At 43.2% G+C, this 20,421-nt stretch overlaps 1 protein-coding gene across 2 annotated transcripts in view; it reads right to left on the bottom strand.

Moving 5' to 3' along the window:
• LOC109548204 (microfibril-associated glycoprotein 3) overlaps positions 1–20,421 on the bottom strand; it is a 124,641-nt gene that overhangs the window by 73,289 nt on the left and 30,931 nt on the right. The window lies entirely within an intron of this gene.

The following is a 20,421-nucleotide window of genomic DNA, read 5'->3' as shown; positions in this document are numbered from 1 at the left end:
GCCCACGCTTGCCTTGTAGAAATGTGCCACACAGCCCAGTGTGCCCAGCTCTTCTGACTTCTCAGGCAAAGCTGGAAATCTGGATACTTTTAATGTCAAACTCCCTATTTTATATTACTGACAATATATTGGAAAATTAAAAAAACACACATGCAAGTAAGAGTTGGCTGAGACCTGCCAGGCCACCATCTCTGAAGAAGTTCTGCTACCTACTCACTGCATGACCTGGAGTGAAATATGGAAACTTCGGGGCTTCAGGTTCCCAGTCTGTACAGTGGAGAGAATACTGGTGGCTATTACAGAGGGTTGAATGGATGCAAAGTCTATTAATGAGAGAATCCATATAAAATACTTACTACCGTGCCTGGAAGCATTCAGTATATACGTACCCATGTATGTAAGTTTTTTAATTTGAGGGGATTAGATGAAGGTTTGAAATAGATGACCTTTAAAATTGCTTCTGGCTCTGAGATTCTAGGATGATAAAAGAGTTCTGAGTTGCCTTCCTTCACCTGGATTTAATTTCCTTACCCAGTATGCTTCACACAGAATGCATGGTTGATAAGATGACAGCAGGCTCCAAGACAACTATGCTTGACAGCAAAAACCACTGTGTTCAGGAAAAAGGCCCCTGTTGCTGATTACGCACAATACCAAGGAGTAGGAGCCCCAGCAATCAAGCCCCAGCATCTGCTCAATGTTCTCAAGAGTTTTGGAATTAACACTTCCTGAGCTTCTGAAACTCCAAATGTGGTTCCTTTTTTCTTTTTTTTTAAATTGAAGTCTAGTTGATTTACACTATTGTGTTAGTTTTAGGTGTACAGCATAGTGATTCAGTATTTTTCAAATTATATTCCATTAAAATTTATTACAAGATAATGGGTATAATTCCCTGTGCTATATAGTATATCTCTGTTGCTTATCTATTTTATATATAGTAGTTTGTACCTGTTAATCCCATAACCTTAATTTGTCCCTTCCTCCTTCTCTCTCCCCTTTGGTAACCACAAGTTTGTTTTCTATATAGGTGAGTCTGTTTTGGTTTTGCATATACATTCATTTGTATTATTTTTTAGATTCCACATGGAAGTGATATCATACATTATTTGTCTTTCTCTGTCTGACTTATTTCACTAAGCATAATATTCTCTAGGTCCATCCATGTGGCTGTAAATGGCAGTATTTCCTTTTCTATGGCTGAGTAACATTCTATTTTATATATATATATATATATATATATATATATATATATATATATATATATGCCACATCGTCTTAATCCAATTGTCTGTGGATGGGCACCTGGGATGCTGGGTGCCCTTCTTTCTACTCAGGGGAGTAAAATCTGGGGAGGGTATAGGCGAGTACAGGTCACTGTCTCTAGACAGGTGAACCTGAAGATTGAAGGCTTTTGCTCAGGAGGGCCTCCTCCCAGGACCACATCAAATATCTCCCCACCCTCAGGACTGTACCCAGAAAGGCACAGAGCAGAGTCAGGGCAAGCCTGATGCCAGGCAGAGATGCCATGGCTCCAGGGAGGAGCGCTGGTCACCAGAGGATGTGGCAGGTTTGAATTTTATCAGTAAGATCAATGTTTGTAAATGGCAATGACAAATAAATTGCACAGCTTCTTGGAATACTATCCAAGGACACTTCAGCATACATTTACACACTCACACAGAACTTTAATTTCTTTATCAAGTTTCACCAGCAGCTTGGAGTTGGGAAGATAAAGAGCCATGCCTGATCACCAACACATCTCTCTCTAATTGAACTCCCCCAACAGGAGGCTGCAGTCACAGTGGTAGGCTGGGAGGTCTACCTGAATCTCTGAATCACAACTTTTAGTGTCTCTAGGGTGGGTAAAATGCTCCAACTGTGCCACTTTAGGGGGACCATGTGAGGGAACTGCCCAGCACTGTACAGATGGAGGGCACGGATTCTGACACTACTCGGGTCCTGGGCTGCAGTTCTTTTGCCTCAGCCTGGTGTTCAAGGCTGTTTGTTAAGGCTCTTTGTTTGCAAGCCCAGACTGACTCAGGCTAACGGCTAACTCAGGCCCAAAGGGGGCCTAATGGAAGACTGTGGGGCTGACAGAATAAAAAACAAAACAAAAAAGGGCTGAGACCTTGGACAGGGCCGGCAAAGGCAGCTCTGAGATCCAGGGCAGAAATGAACATGAACTCACTCCCTGGGGACACCATCTGGTGAGTTGGTGCAATGGTTTTCAGTCTCTGTGTCATTCTGCTCATGGATTGAAATCCCTGAGAGACTCTTATGGTGTAGGTCAGCTCTCTCCTGCCCAGTGTGTGTCGGGACTGACAGGCCCGCCAGTCTGCATGCTATGGGGAAGCAGGTTTCCCCAAAGAAATATTGATGTACTGCTACCAGAAAAAAAAGGATGAAGGCAGGCAGAGACAGCAGCTGTCTGCACAAAGGCCCTGCATGAAGAGGTTCCAGCCACCCTACTGGCCTACTTCCCAAGACTCCCAGCACATGCTGTCCCCTCTTCTTTACCATATTCCCCATTTCTTCTGGTTTGTGTCCTGCTCACTCTGGGATGCCCTTCCTGCCTACCTCTGTATGTTCCCCAAGCCCATATCATGGAAAGGGAACCTCTTCCTGGTCCCTGCCTATTGTGCATCAGGGTTTCGGTTCAACTGGCTGTGGGTTAAGAAACAGGCTTTACTGGGGAAATGGAAGACTTACATAGCTAGTGCTTCCATACCCCACAGAGAGAAGCCACTGAGGGGCCCACAGCTAAGGTGTGATTTCCAGCAGGGAAAAACTGCCCCCTGCTCTTCTCCCATTTATAGGGCAAAAGTGAGAAAACAGCCTTGGTAGAGGAACACACAGGCTACTTTGTGCCATTAGTCCACACGTGGGGTGCCAACCACTTATAGGAATAGTCTGGGATACTAGCTACCCTGCACTTGAACTTGGGGTCCGTAGAAAGTTAGAGTTCTCCTTACCAGATGAAGGAAACCATCAGTTCTGTGGGGAGCTGAGTTTGGGTGCAGCCCCTTTGGTTGTGCGAATGGGGAGTGATCCTGGTCCTAATTAGCTTGTTTCTAGGCAACACATGTACCCAACTCCAAAGCCACTCCTTTTATAGTTCTTTCACAGGTCCACACTCTTAACTTCCAAACCCCACAAACTAGACAGCTCTCATTTCTCTAAACCCTTTGATGAGGTTGCCTTGAGGATTTGTCCTCTTTTTCCTGTTTCCATCTTTACTCATCCCTGCCCAGGTTCACTCCCTTGATTTTATTTTGTTTTATTTTATTTTAATTTTTTTGCAGTACGCGGGCCTCTCACTGTTGCGGCCTCTCCCTTTGTGGAGCACAGGCTCCGGACGCGCAGGCTCAGCGGCCATGGCTCACGGGCCCAGCTGCTCCGCGGCATGTGGGATCTTCCCGGACCGGGGCACGAACCCGTGTCGCCTGCATTGGCAGGCGGACTCTCAACCACTGCGCCACCAGGGAAGCCCTCCCTTGATTTTAAATGTCCATATCCCTGTCTCCTCTACCAAACTGTCATCTCTTCAAGGGCCTCTCCCATATGTCTCTTATCTTTGCATTCCTGTCACTAATTGGAAGCTTGACCCAAAGAATCCCTCCTTACAAATATAGGGTTGACAAACAAATGGTTTCAACTGCAAGATAGAAAACTACTCAGATATGAGATGAAGATGGATCATTCAGAGCAGCTCCCTAGAAACACAAGGCAGTGGCATGAATGACACCACCACCAGGAATGGACTAATGGGGAGAAAGCCCGTATGGCATTGGTGGGGGGGCGGGTGGTAGAGCTGGTGTTGGTAAAAACGTTGATTCCTTCGACAAATATTTTTTGAGCATCTACCACACCTCAGGTACCAGGAAAATCTGTGGAATACACCAGTGAATAAGGCATTTAGGGTCCCCACCATGATAGAGGTAAACATATATTCTTCAACTTCCTCTAAACCCTGAGAGTGAATTTTCTTTGCTTCGCTAACTTCTTAATACTCCAAGATAAACTGGGCTCTACTTAGATCCATATTTACTGGTGCATGGCAGTGAATCAGAGGGAAAACTGGACCCAAAAGTTCCCTGTATCTGTTAAGAATTTAAAAAAGAAAGAAAAGAAAAGAAAAAAGAACTCCCTCCCCCTCTCTCCCTCTCTCTCTCTCCTTTTATCCCCGTACGTTCAAACGGTCACAGGCAAGCTGAGTCAAGATTTGGCCTGCTCAGCCCTATTATTATGCCAGAGACACAGCAGGGGGTGGCATTGTTTTGACAAACTTAAATGGCTTCAAAACCCGAATGGCTTAAATGTAAAATGCTGTCTCTGTGAGCTGTCACTCAGAAATCGTTCCAAGCATTGATCTGGGGAGAGTGAGGATGAATCAATGGTTGGATAGGGAGAGGTCTGCCTTTCAAGTCCATGCTTCTCTTTCTTGCTATCTCTGGCCTTGGAGAGGGATGGGGGAGAGAAGGCATTGGGTTATTTTGAAAACCTTGCCTTAATCACAAGGAATAAACCTTAGAGATTTAAAAGTACAGGACCCTCATTCTACAGATACTATGAATGAGGAGCCTTATTACTGACTTTCCTGGTCAGTTCCCCACTCACCTCACCTTTTATGCTCACTGGGATTAAGGAGCCCAGAAGGAGAGGAAGCTCCTTTTCCTCCTGGGTCACTGACATATATAGAGGGGAAAACTGAGGGTTATACAAATGTCTGAAACAACTCAATTGGTTAGTTTAGGAATATGGTTCCTGTGTGACAGACAAATGCACATCGAAGTCACAGCTGTTTGAATGAAGACCAAGAACTGCAATTGATTGAATGATTATACTGTTTAAAAGCCTAGACTTAGGGACTTCCCTGGCGGTCCAGTGGTTAAGACTTCGCCGGGGGGGGGGGTGTGGGTTCGATCCCGGGTTGGGGAGCTAAGGTTCCACATGGCTCGGGGCCAAAACATAAAACAGAAGCAATGTTGTAACAAATTCAATAAAGACTTTAAAAATGGACCACATCAAAAAATCTTAAAAAAAAAAAAAAAGCCTAGACTTAGTCTTCATGTCTCAGGCTCAGGACCGGCTCCTCTAGAATAGCTTTCTGTGCCCCACTCAGCCAGAATTTGGCACTTCGTATATACACCCGCCCCACTTATACTTCTGAAAAAGCACTTGCTGAAGCAGCTGAGGTTGTTTGCAAGCACTGTCCATTGTTTGTTAGTCTATCTCCTTGTGGACAAAGAGACCATCTTATTCTCTTCTATATCCTTAGCACTTAGTAAGTATTCAGTAAATGTCTCAAGAATGAAGGAACAAACACCTGATTACATGCACCCCATATTATGGTAGTTATGAGAGAAAGAGACGGAAAGGGGTTGCCTAGTTCTGAGAGTTAGAAGGGAACAGGAAGATTGAAAACGGGAAAAAGAAAAAGGAGAAGATAATAAAAGAGAGGGACAGGGGCTTTCCTGGTGGCACAGCGGTTGAGAGTCCGCCTGCCGATGCAGGGGACACGGGTTCGTGTCCCGGTCCGGGAAGATCCCACATGCTGCGGAGCGGCTGGGCCCGTGAGCCATGGCCGCTGAGCCTGCGCGTCCAGAGCCTGTGCTCCGGAACGGGAGAGGCAGCAACAGTGAGAGGCCTGCGTACTGAAAAGAAAAAAAAAAAAAAGAGAGGGACAGAAGGTAAGTTTCCAGGAGGGAGACACAAACTTAGAAGGCAGGAGCTCAGTGGCTTTGAGTCAGATTCCAGGAAAACATTGATCAGATCCTGCCGTTCCCTGGGGTTTATGGCTGAGAGTGGATTCCTGTTACCAATTCTCTCTGAAGTGCTAATTAGAAGATTAGCCATTGTTCAGAGCTCTTTCGCCACTCTTTATCTTCCCCAGTTGCACTCTGAAGGGGACAGCTTCAGGAGAAGTAATTTTCTGTACTGCAGCCTAAAAGCCAGAATACTATGGGAGCTGGATGAAACCAGATTTGAGCTGGCTCACGGGGGTCTTCTTTGTCTCTCTGGTTGAAAGCAATGTTTTTTGCATCTACTCTGATCATCCACAGAACTGGATTTCATAACCCCTACCCAACCACATCTGTCACACACACAAAAAAACAAAAAAACAAAAAAGAACTGCAGAGAAAGGCAGAGGATGAGAAAGGGAGTTTTGGGGTCCCTATCCCCCATTTATTGAACTCTGACTGTGTGCCAGGCACCAGCCTCAGCAAGTTACATGAATTGTCTCACTTAATCCTCACCTGTGGGGTAGGGAATTTTATTATTCCCATTTACAGATGAGGGAACTGAAGCTGAGAATAAATAACTTGCCCAAGATCAGATATCTGGTCCCCATTACAGCCCAGATTTGAGACTAGGATGGTCTGACTCCAGAACCCACTCCCTTCACCATGATGTTGCTGAACTCCACCCACCAGGAGGCACACAATCACTGGTGGGTATGGCATGATGGTGGTGGTGGTGATGGTGATGACACATGGAAGCTAAGCTGTTATTACTGAGGGTTTATTTTCTGCCCATCATTGTTACTAAGTGATTGTACATACATGGTCCTATTGAAACCTCCTGACAACCCAGTGAGGTAGGTTTTATGATTTATTTGTAGATGAGAAACTTGAAGCCCATAGAGATTTAGACTCACCCACGGTTGCCCAGTGAACTGTGCAGCGGCAGAGCTCAGAATTGAGACCAGGGCTTCCCTGGTGGCGCAGTGGTTGGGAGTCCGCCTGCCGATGCAGGGGGCGCGGGTTCGTGCCCCGGTCCGGGAGGATCCCGCGTGTCGCGGGGTGGCTGGGCCCGTGGGCCGTGGCCGCTGGGCCTGCGTGCCCGGGGCCTGTGCTCCGCGGCGGGGGAGGCCACAGCGGTGAGAGGCCCGCGTACCGCAAAAAAAAACCAAAAAGAAAACACAAAAAAGAATTGAGACCAAGTCTACCTCGCTCTAACAATGATGCTAAGGCTTGGAAGGATTAAACCAGAGGATTTCTTCACTGACTGGACTTCACTCTGACTCACAGAATCCTCCTGGAGAAAGGGATCTTTTAATTCGCCCCTCTGCCTTTGGGTAGATAAACCACTATTTTCTGCTTCTGATAGTTGCAATGGGGTCAGAGAGTTTTAAGGGGCTCGTTCAAGGTCACAGCTTGTTTGACATCATCTCAAGTCCCCCCCCCCCCCCCCCCGCCTCCACCCCACCAAGACCGTTAGGTGATTAAGGATTGTCTGCACCATCTCCCTACGTTCTCTTGGCCTCTCCATTTCATTCCCCCACCTGGTGGGGGAACAACAACAGTTTATTTTTTGCATATGCTACATGCTCATTTTGGGTTGGCAAAACCCAAAATGAGCATGTAGCATATGCAAGAAATAAACCGTTGGCTCTCTGCTATCAGAGAGCCTGTGATCTTGCAGGTACCCAGAATGATGGAGGAGCCACCATCTCAACCTGAAGCTTCAGGGTTCACCTTAGTGACGGAAGAGGGCATGGAGAACGGCACACAAGCTCTTAAATACACTGCTCACATTTCATGGACCCAATGTCCATTTGATGTTCCTGGGCTCCTGGGCACCTTACTACTCCTCTTGCCTTTGCTGCCTTTTTTGAATCCTTTTATCTCACTAGAATTTATCTCGCTGTGTCCCTCCTGACCCTGCCAGGTGGCTAAAGTCAATTTGATCAAACTCATTTGCACTAAAGCATTAATGGCTTATTATAGCAATCCTTCCAGGGAAGTGCTGCATTTTAACACACCTCATTTAAATCTTGGACCAATGCTGTACACTGCAGCATAGTGGCAGGCATCTGAGAGATGTTTCGGTAAGGTTCTCTTTCTGGTTAGGCAAATCACTTGCCCTGCACGCAAAGGCAAGCCTCCCCAGCATTTACCACTTCAGACAGATCTTTCCTGGCAGAGCTTCAGTTGCCAAAATGAGGATGGGGATTTTTTTGCCTGCAAGGAGGCAGTTGGGCCTGTCGCAGCATGAAGATCAGCCTAATTTCAGAAATCTAATCCGGGGAGGCAGAGGCTGTCAGGCAGCCAGCAAAATTAATGAGAAAATTGGAGTAAACACGATGTGTGTCTCATCGACTTGGGTTAGGAGAAGGTGACTTGGTGCCAGTCTGCAGAGTCAGGCTCTCCGAGGTGTGTACATGTGGTCTACGTGCCTCTTTGGAAGTGCTATGTTCTCGGAGCTAATGAATTCAAAGGCACGGATAAGGGCTTAGAAAAGAATGCCTATACCTGGATGGCTTCTGGAGAACCTTTCATTTACTTGAATCACATCTTAGATCTGCCCTCTGTGATCAAATTAATGAGGAGTAGCACACACACAAAGCCTCTCAGTGTCAGATAAAAAAGACATCATGCTCGATAGGAATGGCAAGAGGGAAAAAGCAATAAGAGATTGAAGAGCTTCTGTGATTCCCTGCCTGAGTATAAGCTTCACAAAGTGGGGTTTCTTCTTTTCTCTTCACTGGGAGATGCGAACATCAGGAATGAGAAAAAGTTGCCATTTGATTGAGTCCCTTGTAATGGGGTGATTCTTTTATAAAGGACGTACACAGGAGGAGCTGCCATTACCTGACAACCTGTTTGCTTTAATCGATCAAATATTTTTATTCCTGGCTCATTCCTTTGAGGGGAAATTTGCTTGGCAGAAAACAGGTACAAGAAGGGTAATGGGGACCTAGTCCATGGGTCTGTGCTCACGGGAGGAGAGAGTCAGGGACAAGGGGAGCTTAGGGTGAGAGTGGTTCAGATTGTCTTAATGACTCTAGGGTTTTTGGTGACCTGGAAGGTCATGTGTTATACTTTTAATATTTATTTTAGAGGAACTATAGCATAGTGCAAGATTGCAAAAGCAATGCCCACAGGGAGAAAACAGGTAACATAAACAAATAAATTGATTCATGTAGGAAACTCAACAGGCCAAGCCCAAGACAAACAGTACTGACCCTCAATGTCTGGGATATAACAGGTCCTGTGTTGAGTGGCAAAGCACTTGGACTGTCAGGGATCAACCTCTGGAGACTAGTTGAAAGTACACTCTACTGAATCAGAAAAACCTGTATTAGAATTCCAGTTTTCCCTCTTATTGGTTTTGTGACCTTGGGAAAATTATTTAGCCTCATAAATTGAAAATAGGAAGTTAAAAAGCAGCATGAGGGCCTTCCCTGGTGGCACAGAGGTTAAGAATCCACCTGCCAGTGCAGGGGACGCTGGTTCAATCCCTGGTCCAGGAAGATCCCACATGCCACGGAGCAACTAAGCCCGTGCTCTGCAACAAGAGAAGCCACCGCAACTAGAGAAAGCCCGCATGCAGCAACGAAGACCCAACGTAGCCAAAAAAAAAAAAAAAGCACAAGAAGGATGAGCTCTACATTGGTCAGTTTAGGCTAAGATACACTGTTGTAACAAACATCCACTGTTATGGGTTGAATTGTGTCTCCCTAAAAATCATATGTTAAAGTCCTACTCCCTAGTACCCAGAATGTAACCTTATAAGAAAGTAGGGTCATTACATATATAATTAGTTAAGATGAGGTCATTATGGTGGGCCCTAATCAAATATGACTGGTGTCCTTATTAAAAGGAAGAAATTTGGACACAGATATGTACACTTGCAGGATGCCAGGTGAAGATGAAGGCAGTAATCAGGGAGATGCTTCTATAAGCCAAGGAATGCCCAAGATCAGTAGTAAACCACCAGAATCTAGCAGAGAGGCATGAAACAGATTCTCCTTCACAGGCCTCAGAAGGGACCAGGCCACATCAACAACTTGAACTTGAACCTCTAACCTCCAGAACTATGAGACAGTAAATTCTGGTGTTAAGCCACCCAGTTTGTGGTACTTTGTTACAGCAGCACTAGCAAACTAATATATCCACTGAGTTCCAATGGCTTGAAACAACCGTTTATTTCTTGCATATGCTACATGCCCATTTTGGGTTGGCAGGGGGCTCTGCTATCAGAGAGCCTGTAATCTTGCAGGTACCCAGAATGATGGAGGAGTCACCATCTCAACTTGAAGCTTCAGGGTTCACCTTAGTGACGGAAGAGGGCATGGAGAACGGCACACAAGCTCTTAAATACACTGCTCACATTTCATGGACCAAACCAAGTCATATGACCATGCCTAATATCAAGGGGGGAAGGAAGTATAATTGTCCCATGTATTTAGAAGGAGAAGAGAAGCAGGTGATGGGCGTGAGTAATGTCTATCACAATTATTTAAGAATATCTGCATAGAAAAAAACAATTGGGTAGAAATTTACCAAAAAGCACTGATTGATGTTAGCATGCTTGAATTATAATATTTTTCTAAATTTAATAAAAATTTTCACAAAGGATATATGTATATTACCTTAAGAATCAGGAGAAAAAAACCTTTTACTTTTAAAAATAAAATAAAGGTCATACCACTTACCAATGGTTAATAAATGAATGGACAAGTTAATAAGTGGATGGATCAAAAACAAAAACTCAACTCTAAATTTCTCACTTTTACACCTGAAACTAACACAACATTGTAAATCAACTATACTCCAATAAAATTTTTTTTAAAAAGAATAAAAAAGGTAAATTTCTCACTTTTCTTTTCTATAAAAGGAATGGGATGAGGTCACCATTATGTGTAGTGAAATTTCCTTATTGAAAAGGCTTTATATATAAGATGGACATGAACACCACCAAGTTGAGTTTATTGTTGTGTAGAAATCTGCTGATAGAGTAGATAACTTTAACAGTGACATTCCCATTTACCATGTTTACATTCATGAGACACATTTCCATAAGGAAGACTGATGCAGATGATCGTGGGGAGGGAATATTTATTCAAGGGAATATAGTCTGTGGGCCTGGAGGAAAAGAAGGTAGATGAAGGATGAGAGATGGTGTCTTAGGGCAGATGGTGTCTCAGGGCAGGTGATAGTGTGCTTGCATGTGGTTTATTAAGGGAGCGCTCCAAGGTGAGGGAGTGTGGGCAGTAAAACATGATGAGGAAGAGGCCAGGCAAAGGTGTGATTTCAGGCTCAATCCGAGCCTGATCCCAGGGGGATCTCTGGAATGTAATTGACACCTTAGAGTTGGCCCTGACTTGCGGCAAGAGAGCTGGGTTTTTAGGCTCCTGCCCTAGTTGGTCACTGGCTCTCAGGCACTTCTGGCTCTCTGAAAGTGAGGGCAGAGCAAATCCGACAGCCTGAGGCAGGCCTCTGCAGAAAGTAGCGGTGTGATTCATCAGAAACAGAGCACACAGAAGCTGGCCGAGGGATCACAGAAATGGTGAAGGGGATCTGAGGACTCTGGGTGGAACACTGACAGTGCCCACTACGGATGGAGACTCCCTGCAGACAGAGGTCCTGGCACTTCAGATAACTCGGGCTTCACAGACTGTGTATGGATGGGGCTTAAGAAATAGCCCGTGGGAAAGAACTTTAGTCAAGACAGACAACATGGCTCTTAACCTGCTCCTTGCTGGCAGTTGGAGGAGGGACTCATGTGGCTTTTGGCCACAGATACCTCCGTCAGCTATCATTGGGAAGGATTGATAGATGGTTTCAAATCTGCATGAGTGGCTGGGGGGAAGTGTGCATTGTACTGACCATGTAGGAATTTTTGACATACATGAGGAATGAAAAATGACAGTGTTGTTGGGTGGGGTCAGTGCCCTTATGAAGACGTGACCGGAGGGGGAAATCCCCTTGCCCTCTCTTACTATCATCTCCACTGGAATCCAGCCTGCCTGCTTCTCCCTCTCCCTCCCTCTCTCCTGCTAAGGGCTAGAAGGCCATAATTCAAAGTTTCCCGAGGCCTGCATGAGAGGAAGCGCAGGGAACAGACTTGGAGAGAGTCGACCCGGGTTCAAAACCTGACCCTGTCACTTACCCTCAATCTCAAGTTCCTTAAATATAAAATAGGGAATGATAACACCTATACCGATTAGGACTATACTGAAGTTAGAGGGGATTGCAACCTTTCTGAGTCTTAATTTCTTCATCTATACAATATAATGTAATAAAATGAATGATAAATGATGATGATGATGATGACACTGGTGATCACTCTTACCTCTCAGAACTGATGTTGCGGGAGGGAGGAGGGGTGTGTTAAAGTACTAAATATAGCAGTGTGCTGTAAATAGGTTATTGTCCCTGGCCCATCCCGGGTGCCCCTCCACCCCTAAGTCTCCTTAAAGGGAAGAAGAATGGGTCTTTCCACTCTCACCACTACTGATCAGGATATTTTTCATATAGACTTGGAGCCCATTTGAAGTGCTGCATCTTGTATTTTCTAATAGAAATCCTACTCTTTCCCCTCCAGCCATTGTGAGCTTTGTGACCATGGCTGTCTCTGGGTAAGGAGACACAGAGCCCTCCAGAGGGTGAGAAAGCCCATCAGGCCAGGCCTGTGGGGCCCAGGTGGAATAACTATGAATGAGGTAATGTCGAGGGCTTTCTCTTTCTCCTGGTAAATGCCCTGGACGAAGCTGGACCTGTTTAATTTCTAGGCCAGAAGCACAAATTGAATTCTGTACCATATGCATTTGTTGTCTCTCCCTTTTCTGCAAGAATCTAGATGGGGATTAACGGGCTCACTCTAACAGGGAGAGACGTAAGGAGTGCCATCGAGTCCTCTGTGTTTACAGCGCTTGAAAGGATGGAGCTCTAACAAGTCTAATTTAATCTTGGCTCAAGTGAAGGTATGGTGAATTCCAGGCCAGGAAGAATAAACTGGCATGCCATAGAACATTAGAGATAATTTAATTCAACTCCTTCTCTCAGAAGATAAGGAACCTGAGGCTCAGGGGGTGGAGAAGGGGCACTGGTGTGTCCACAGCCACAAACCAAACTACTGCTGGCTGGGACAGGGGCCAGCGCTCTGGGCGCTGTCATTCATTTCTGTGCTGTTGTCATGATTTTTGTCATATCTACACACCATCTGCACATTTATTAACATTGTTTCTTTAATAATTGAATTGACTCTATTTTTTACTCCTAAATAAATTAATTTTGAAAGGAAACTGGTGCAAAGGGAAAGCAAGGATCATTTGCCACAAATAAAAGGCAACCATAAAAATAAATGCTATGAAACAAAGCAATACAAATTTTAGCAAGTTACCGCTATATGTGAAGAGACCACTCATTCTTTCTTTTAAAAGGGAGAGTCACAATGTTAAAGAGAATTTTAAAGGGAATACCTTTTAAATAGGAGAGGACTCTTTTTTTTGGTTGCGCCGCACCGTGGCTTGCAGGATCTTAGTTCCCTGACCAGGGATTAAACCCGGGGCCTTGGCAGTGAAAGTGCAGGGTCCTAACCACTGGACCGCCAGGGAATTCGCAGGAGAGGATGTTTTTTAATGTGCTGTGGACCACTTAAAATCCTCTCTCATATGATGAGTGACTAAGTGTATCAGGAAAGAAAATGGGTGTGAAAGTTTCTAAGGAAGTCTAATACTTTACCTAGGTTAGAATTCCAATTGTCATTTGCCTTGAGCAAGTTACTTAATCTCTTTCTGCCTCAGTTTCCTCACTCATAAAACAGGAATAAAAGTATGTGTGTGCCAGGGGATTGTTGCAAGTATTAAATTAGACAGTACATATAAAGCCTTAGAACAGTACTTGGCACAGAGCAAGCACGTGATAGCAGCAGGTATTACTGTAATTATCATTATTAAAACTTAAGCGGTATTTACTGTCTAGCAGGATTACAAACTTTATTTGTAAAGGTTTACATAGTAAATACTTTGCCTCTACAGTCTGTGTGGTCTCTGTTGCAACCACTCATCTCTGGCACAGCAGAGAAAAAGCAGCCATAGGTAGTACATAAACAAATGGGCATGGCTGTGCTCCAATAGAACTCTATTTACAAAAATAGTCAGCAGGCTATACAGGTTCTGCTAGAGGCTCATAGGTATTGAAAACAAAAACAGGTCAACTTATTCCATGCAAATAGAAATCAAAAGAAAGCTGGAGTAGCAATTCTCATATCAGACAAAATAGACTTTAAAATAAAGAGTATTACAAGAGACAAAGAAGGACACTACATAATGATCAAGGGATCAATCCAAGAAGAAGATATAACAATTGTAAATATTTATGCACCCAACATAGGAGCACATCAATACATAAGGCAAATGCTAAGAGCCATAAAAGGGGAAGTTGACAGTAACACAATCATAGTAGGGGACTTTAACACCCCACTTTCACCAATGGACAGATCATCCAAAATGAAAATAAATAAGGAAACACAAGCTTTAAATGATACATTAAACAAGATGGACTTGATTGATATTTATAGGACATTCCATCCCCAAACCAACAGAATACACTTTCTTTTCAAGTGCTCATGAAACATTCTCCAGGATAGATCATATCTTGGGTCACAAATCTAGCCTTAGTAAATTTAAGAAAATTGAAATCGTATCAAGTATCTTTTCCAACCACAATGCTATAAGACTAGATATCAATTACAGGAAAAATCTGTAAAAAATACAAACACATGGAGGCTAAACAATACACTACTAAATAACCAAGAGATCACTGAAGAAATCAAGAGGAAATCAGAAAATACCTAGAAGCAAATGACAATGAAAACACAACAACCCAAAACTTATGGGATGCAGCAAAAGCAGTTCTAAGAGGGAAGTTTATAGAAATAAAATCCTACCTCAAGAAATAAGAAACATCTTAAAAAATAAACAACCTAACCTTACACCTAAAGCAATTAGAGAAAGAAGAACACAAAACCCCCAAAGTTAGCAGAAGGAAAGAAATCATAAAGATCAGATGAGAAATAAATGAAAAATAAATGAAGGAAACAATAGCAAAGATCAATAAAACTAAAAGGTGGTTCTTTGAGAAGATAAACAAAATTGATAAACCATTAGCCAGACTCATCAAGAAAAAAAGGGAGAAGACTCAAATCAACAGAATTAGAAATGAAAAAGGAGAAGTAACAACTGACACTGCAGAAATCCAAAAGATCATGAGAGATTACTACAAGCAACTCTATGCCAATAAAATGGACAACCTGGAAGAAATGGACAAATTCTTAGAAAAGCACAACCTTCCAAGGCTGAACCAGGAAGACACAGAAAATGTAAACAGATCAATCACAAGCATTGAAATTGAGACTGTGATTAAAAATCTTCCAACAAACAAAAGCCCAGGACCACATGGCTTCAGAGCCTAATTCTACAAAACATTTAGAGAAGAGGTAACACCTATCCTTCTCAAACTCTCCCAAAATATAGCAGAGGGAGGAACGCTCCCAAACTCCTTCTACGAGGCCACCATCACCCTGATACCAAAACCAGACAAAGATGTCACAAAGAAAACCACAGGCCAATATCATTGATGAACATAGATGCAAAAATCCTCAACAAAATACTAGCAAACAGAATCCAACAGCACATTAAAAGGATCATACATCATGATCAAGTGGTGTTTATCCCAGGAATGCAAGGATTCTTTAATATACACAAATCAATCAATGTGATAAACCATATTAACAAATTGAAGTAGAAAAACTATATGATCATCTCAATAGATGCAGAATAACATTCGACAAAATTCAACACCCATTTATGATAAAAAAAACCCTCCAGAAAGAAGGCATAGAGGGAACTTACCTCAACATAATAAAGGCCATATATGACAAACCCAGAGCCAACATCACTCTCAATGGTGAAAAACTGAAAGCATTTCCTCTAAGATCAGGAACAAGACAAGGTTGTCCACTCTCACCATTATTATTCAACATAGTTTTGGAATTTTTAACCATAGCAATCAGAGAAGAAAAAGAAATAAAAGGAATCCAAATTAGAAAAGAAGAAGTAAAGCTGTCACTGTTTGCAGATGACATGATACTGTACATAGAGAATCCTAAAGATGCTACCAGAAAACTACTAGATCTAATCAATGAATTTGGTAAAGTAGCAGGATACAAAATTAATGCACAGAAATCTCTTGCATTGCTATACACTAAAGATGAAAAATGTGAAAGAGAAATCAAGGAAACACTCCCATTTACCATTGCAACAAAAAGAATAAAATACCTAGGAATGAACCTACCTAAGGGGACAAAATGACCTGTATGCAGAAAACTATAAGACAATGATGAAAGAAATTAAAGATGATACAAACGGATGGAGTGATATACCATGTTCTTGGATTGGAAGAATCAACACTGTGAAAATGACTATACTACCCAAAGCAATCTACAGATGCAATGCAATCCCTATCAAACTATCACTGGCACTTTTCACAGAAGTAGAACAAAAAATTTCACAATTCGTATGCAAACACAAAAGACCCCGAATAGCCAAAGCAATCTTGAGAAAGAAAAACAGAGCTGGAGGAATCAGGCTCCTCAACTTCAGACTATACTACAAAGCTACAGTAATCAAGACAGTATGGTACTGGCACAAAAACAGAAATATAGATCAACGGAACAGGATAGAAAGCCCAGAGATAAACCCATACACATATGGTCACCTTAGTTTTGATAAAGGAGGCAAGAATATACAATAGAGAAAAGACAACCTCTTCAAAAAGTGGTGCTGGGAAAACTGGACAGCTACATATAAAAGAATGAAATTAGAACACTCCCTAACACCATACACAAAAATAAACTCAAAATGGTTTAAAAACCTAAATGTAAGGCCAGAAACTATAATACTCTTAGAGGAAAACATAGGCAGAATGCTGTATGACATAAATCACAGCAATATCCTTTTTGACCCACCTCCTAGAGAAATGGAAATAAAAACAAAAATAAACAAATGGGACCTAATGAAACTTAAAAGCTTTTGCACAGCAAAGGAAACCATAAACAAGACGAAAAGACAACCCTCAGAATGGGAGAAAGTATTTGCAAATGAAGCAACTGACAAAGGATTACTCTCCAAAACATACAAGCAGCTCATGCAGCTCAATATTAAAAAAACGAACAACCCAATCCAAAAATGGGCAGAAGACCTAAACAGACATTTCTCCAAAGAAGATATACAGATTGCCAACAAACACATGAAAGGATGCTCAACATCACTAATCATTAGAGAAATGCAAATCAAAACTACAATGAGGTATCACCTCACACCAGTCAGAATGGCCTTCATCAAAAAATCCACAAACAAAAAATGCTGGAGAGGGTGTGGAGAAAAGGGAACCCTCTTGCACTGTTGGTGGGAATGTACATTGGTATAGCCACTATGGAGAACAGTATGGAGGTTCCTTAAAAAACTAAAAATAGAACTACCATACGACCCAGCAATCCCACTACTGGGCATATACCTAGAGAAAACCATAATTCAAAGAGTCATGTATCACAATGTTCATTGCAGCACTATTTACAATAGCCAGGACTATGGAAGCAACCTAAGTGTCCATCGACAGATGAATGGGTAAAGAAGATGTGGCACACATATACAATGGAATATTACTCAGCTGTAAAAAACAGAATTGAGTTATTTGTAGTGAGGTGGATGGACCTAGAGTCCGTCATACAGAGTGAAGTAAGTCAGAAAAAGAAAAACAAATACCGTATGCTAATACATATATATGGAATCTAAAAAAAAAATGGTTCTTAAGAATCTAGGGGCAGGACAGGAATAAAGACGCAGACGTAGAGAATGGACTTGAGGACACGGGGTGGGAGAAGGGTAAGCTGTGACGAAGTGAGAGAGTGGCATGGACACATATACACTACCAAATGTAAAATAGATAGCTAGTGGGAAGCAGCCGCATAGCACAGGGAGATCAGCTCGGTGCTTTGTGACCACCTAGAGGGGTGGGATAGGGAGGGTGGAAGGGAGACACAAGAGGGAGGAGATATGGGGATATATGTATATGTATAGCTGATTCACTTTGTTATAAAGCAGAAACTAACACAGCATTGTAAAGCAATTATACTCCAATAAAGATGTTAAAAACAAAAATCAAAAAACAGGCCAACTGCTTTTGGACGATTTTGAATAAAATATCTACCCACATGAGGTAGCATTCTATCTCATACCATAGCCCAAATCTCAATTTTTGAAGTCATCCTCATACACCTGAAATGTAGGTTTTTTCTTACTACCTGCCATCATCTTAACTGCTCCCCAATTGGCCAGGGGACTGGACAGCCACTGAACTTCAGCTAGGATCAAAGTTAAAAGCAGAGGTTTGGGAGTCAGAATGACTTTAGTTTGTCGCCTACCCTGCAAGGGGTGTCATTTTTTTTTACACAGGAGGAAATTGCAGCTCAGCGTGGTATAGTTATTTGCCCAATGTCACACAGCCAGCAGACTGACATCTATTCCACAAACATGAAATTTGGCTCTAATTCAGAAATCCCAGGGCCAGCTGCATGTCATCATGAGGCTTCCATTTCCTGTTTCGAACCTCCATGATAAGGGAGGGGAGAGCTTGTGAAGGATTAATACAGCATTGGAAATGATGCTGATGGCTTAGGGCATGATTGTAACCTGGGGAAGAGGGAGAATATAGTCCTCAGAGACCATAAGATAGAGTGGAAAGTGCACGGAGCCAGACATGCCCCCTCTCTCACAACCCTAGTTGTGTACGTGGGCAGTTCTTCCTACCTCTCTGTGCCTCACTTCCCCCAAATGTAATAATAAGCAGCAGCATTTACTAGTACACAGGGCACGGTGCTTTCCAATACCTTTATCTCATTTTCTCCTTTCAACAACCCTGAGATTTTTATCCCCATTGCACAGATGAGTAAGGTGAGGCTCAAAAAGTTTGTTTCAATTGCCCAGGGTCACAGAACTAGAAATAGTGCAGCTGGGATTTGAATGCTAGTCTGTCTGGTTGCAAGTTTTTCCAGTGCAAAATATTCCTCACTGGAGTCTACATCCTCTCTGCGGTGAGTCTGCAAATGAGGAGGATGTACATGGATGCTCTATAATTCTAGAATCAGAGCTAACTCAGGTTGCACTCTTAGCATGTGCTCGGCACTGTGCAAAGCCAGTCCTGCCAAATGGCCTTACGAACGGGGGATGTGGGGGGATGTGGTGGTGGGGGGTGGTGGCTAATAACATCCTCTTTCTGCAGATTTGGAAACTGAGGTTCATAGACTTTACTAAACTTGTCCAAGGTCACTCATCTACTAAGAGGCAAGGGTAGGCTTTGAATTCAGGTCAAACTCACTCCCAAGCCCATGATCTTAATAGAGTTTATTGTTCAACCCAGGATACTCTGGCCCTATTAATAATTACGCCAGGATAGCAGGCAGAAACAGGGATGTGTGGTCATCCCAGCTCCTGGCCACTGTGTTCTCCGCATCCCTCAGGACCACCATGAATCATGATGACATGGAGAGGAAATCTACTACAGCTGGCAGCACCACCATTCTAACCATTACAGTGAGCACTTACATTGATCTTAGGAAGCATTTTGGGAAAGAGGTCAAGTCCTGTGGAAATAAGGCATTTGGGGTTTGGTGCTTGAGATTTTTGGAAGGGGGGCCTCTAGAGCTGCTACAAGAAGTAGTCAAAGACCAGATGGCACCGTCCCCTGACAGACCCCGTTTCCCTTCACTCTCTGACTGCAGGCACTGGGTGAAAAAGAGAGGTTAAAAGACTGCAAGGAAATGGAGATGATAAACGACTTTAGATTTGCTATGGTAAGAAGACCAAGAATTTCTTAGATTCAGAAAAGAGACCAGACCATCATCAGGCTAATGCTTGAAACCACACATACCTCTAATTCAAGGCTAGTATCACATGGGGTCAGTGCTTGGAGCTGTCTCCACTGGACACTTGGAGGCATGCTGGGGAGAATTTTCTGCATCAGAATTCCCAGAATTCTACCCTAAAGGCCTTACCTCTTTGGGTAAACATTTCATTCCTCTAGGAGCCCAGTTTTAAAAATAAACAACCTTAGAACCATTTGAGTTCATTATCAGTCGTAAACATGGTGGAACTTATTACATATCAGATTTCCTTTTGAATTTGACTGTTGGCTGGGATGTAAGAGAGGTAAGCTGTGATAGAGAAATGGGCATAGGGGAAGCTTTAGGACATGGGATTTTGCCAAAGGAGTTTACCTTAGTGTGGGGTCCTGGGCAGCCAGGAGGCAGCAAAAAAGGTTTTGACTAAGTGGTGCTCAGCAGAGCAAGAGTGTTGGGGGAGAAGATGGCACTAGAGGGGTAAAGTCTATCACTGCAGCCTTGACCACGCAAAGCCCCAGGGCAATGAATCCACAGAGAATGGAGAGGTCATGGGAGTCAAAGTGGTAAAAGGCAAAGAGGCCAGGGAACTCGGACCCTGGGTGGCTGGGGAGACTGCTAATGTGGGACACCAGGCAAGTTAGTCACCCCGTGACGCCTCATCTACCAAGCATGAAGCTTGGCTGAAAATGAAATAATCTCTGCGGTCTTTCAGCTTTAATACTAAATGCGATT

The sequence above is a fragment of the Tursiops truncatus genome, chromosome 3 (genome assembly GCF_011762595.2).
Source record: "Tursiops truncatus isolate mTurTru1 chromosome 3, mTurTru1.mat.Y, whole genome shotgun sequence".
Lineage (NCBI taxonomy): Eukaryota > Metazoa > Chordata > Mammalia > Artiodactyla > Delphinidae > Tursiops > Tursiops truncatus.
Note: the sequence above shows the minus strand (reverse complement) of the source record. Positions and strands in the feature narration are given on the sequence as shown.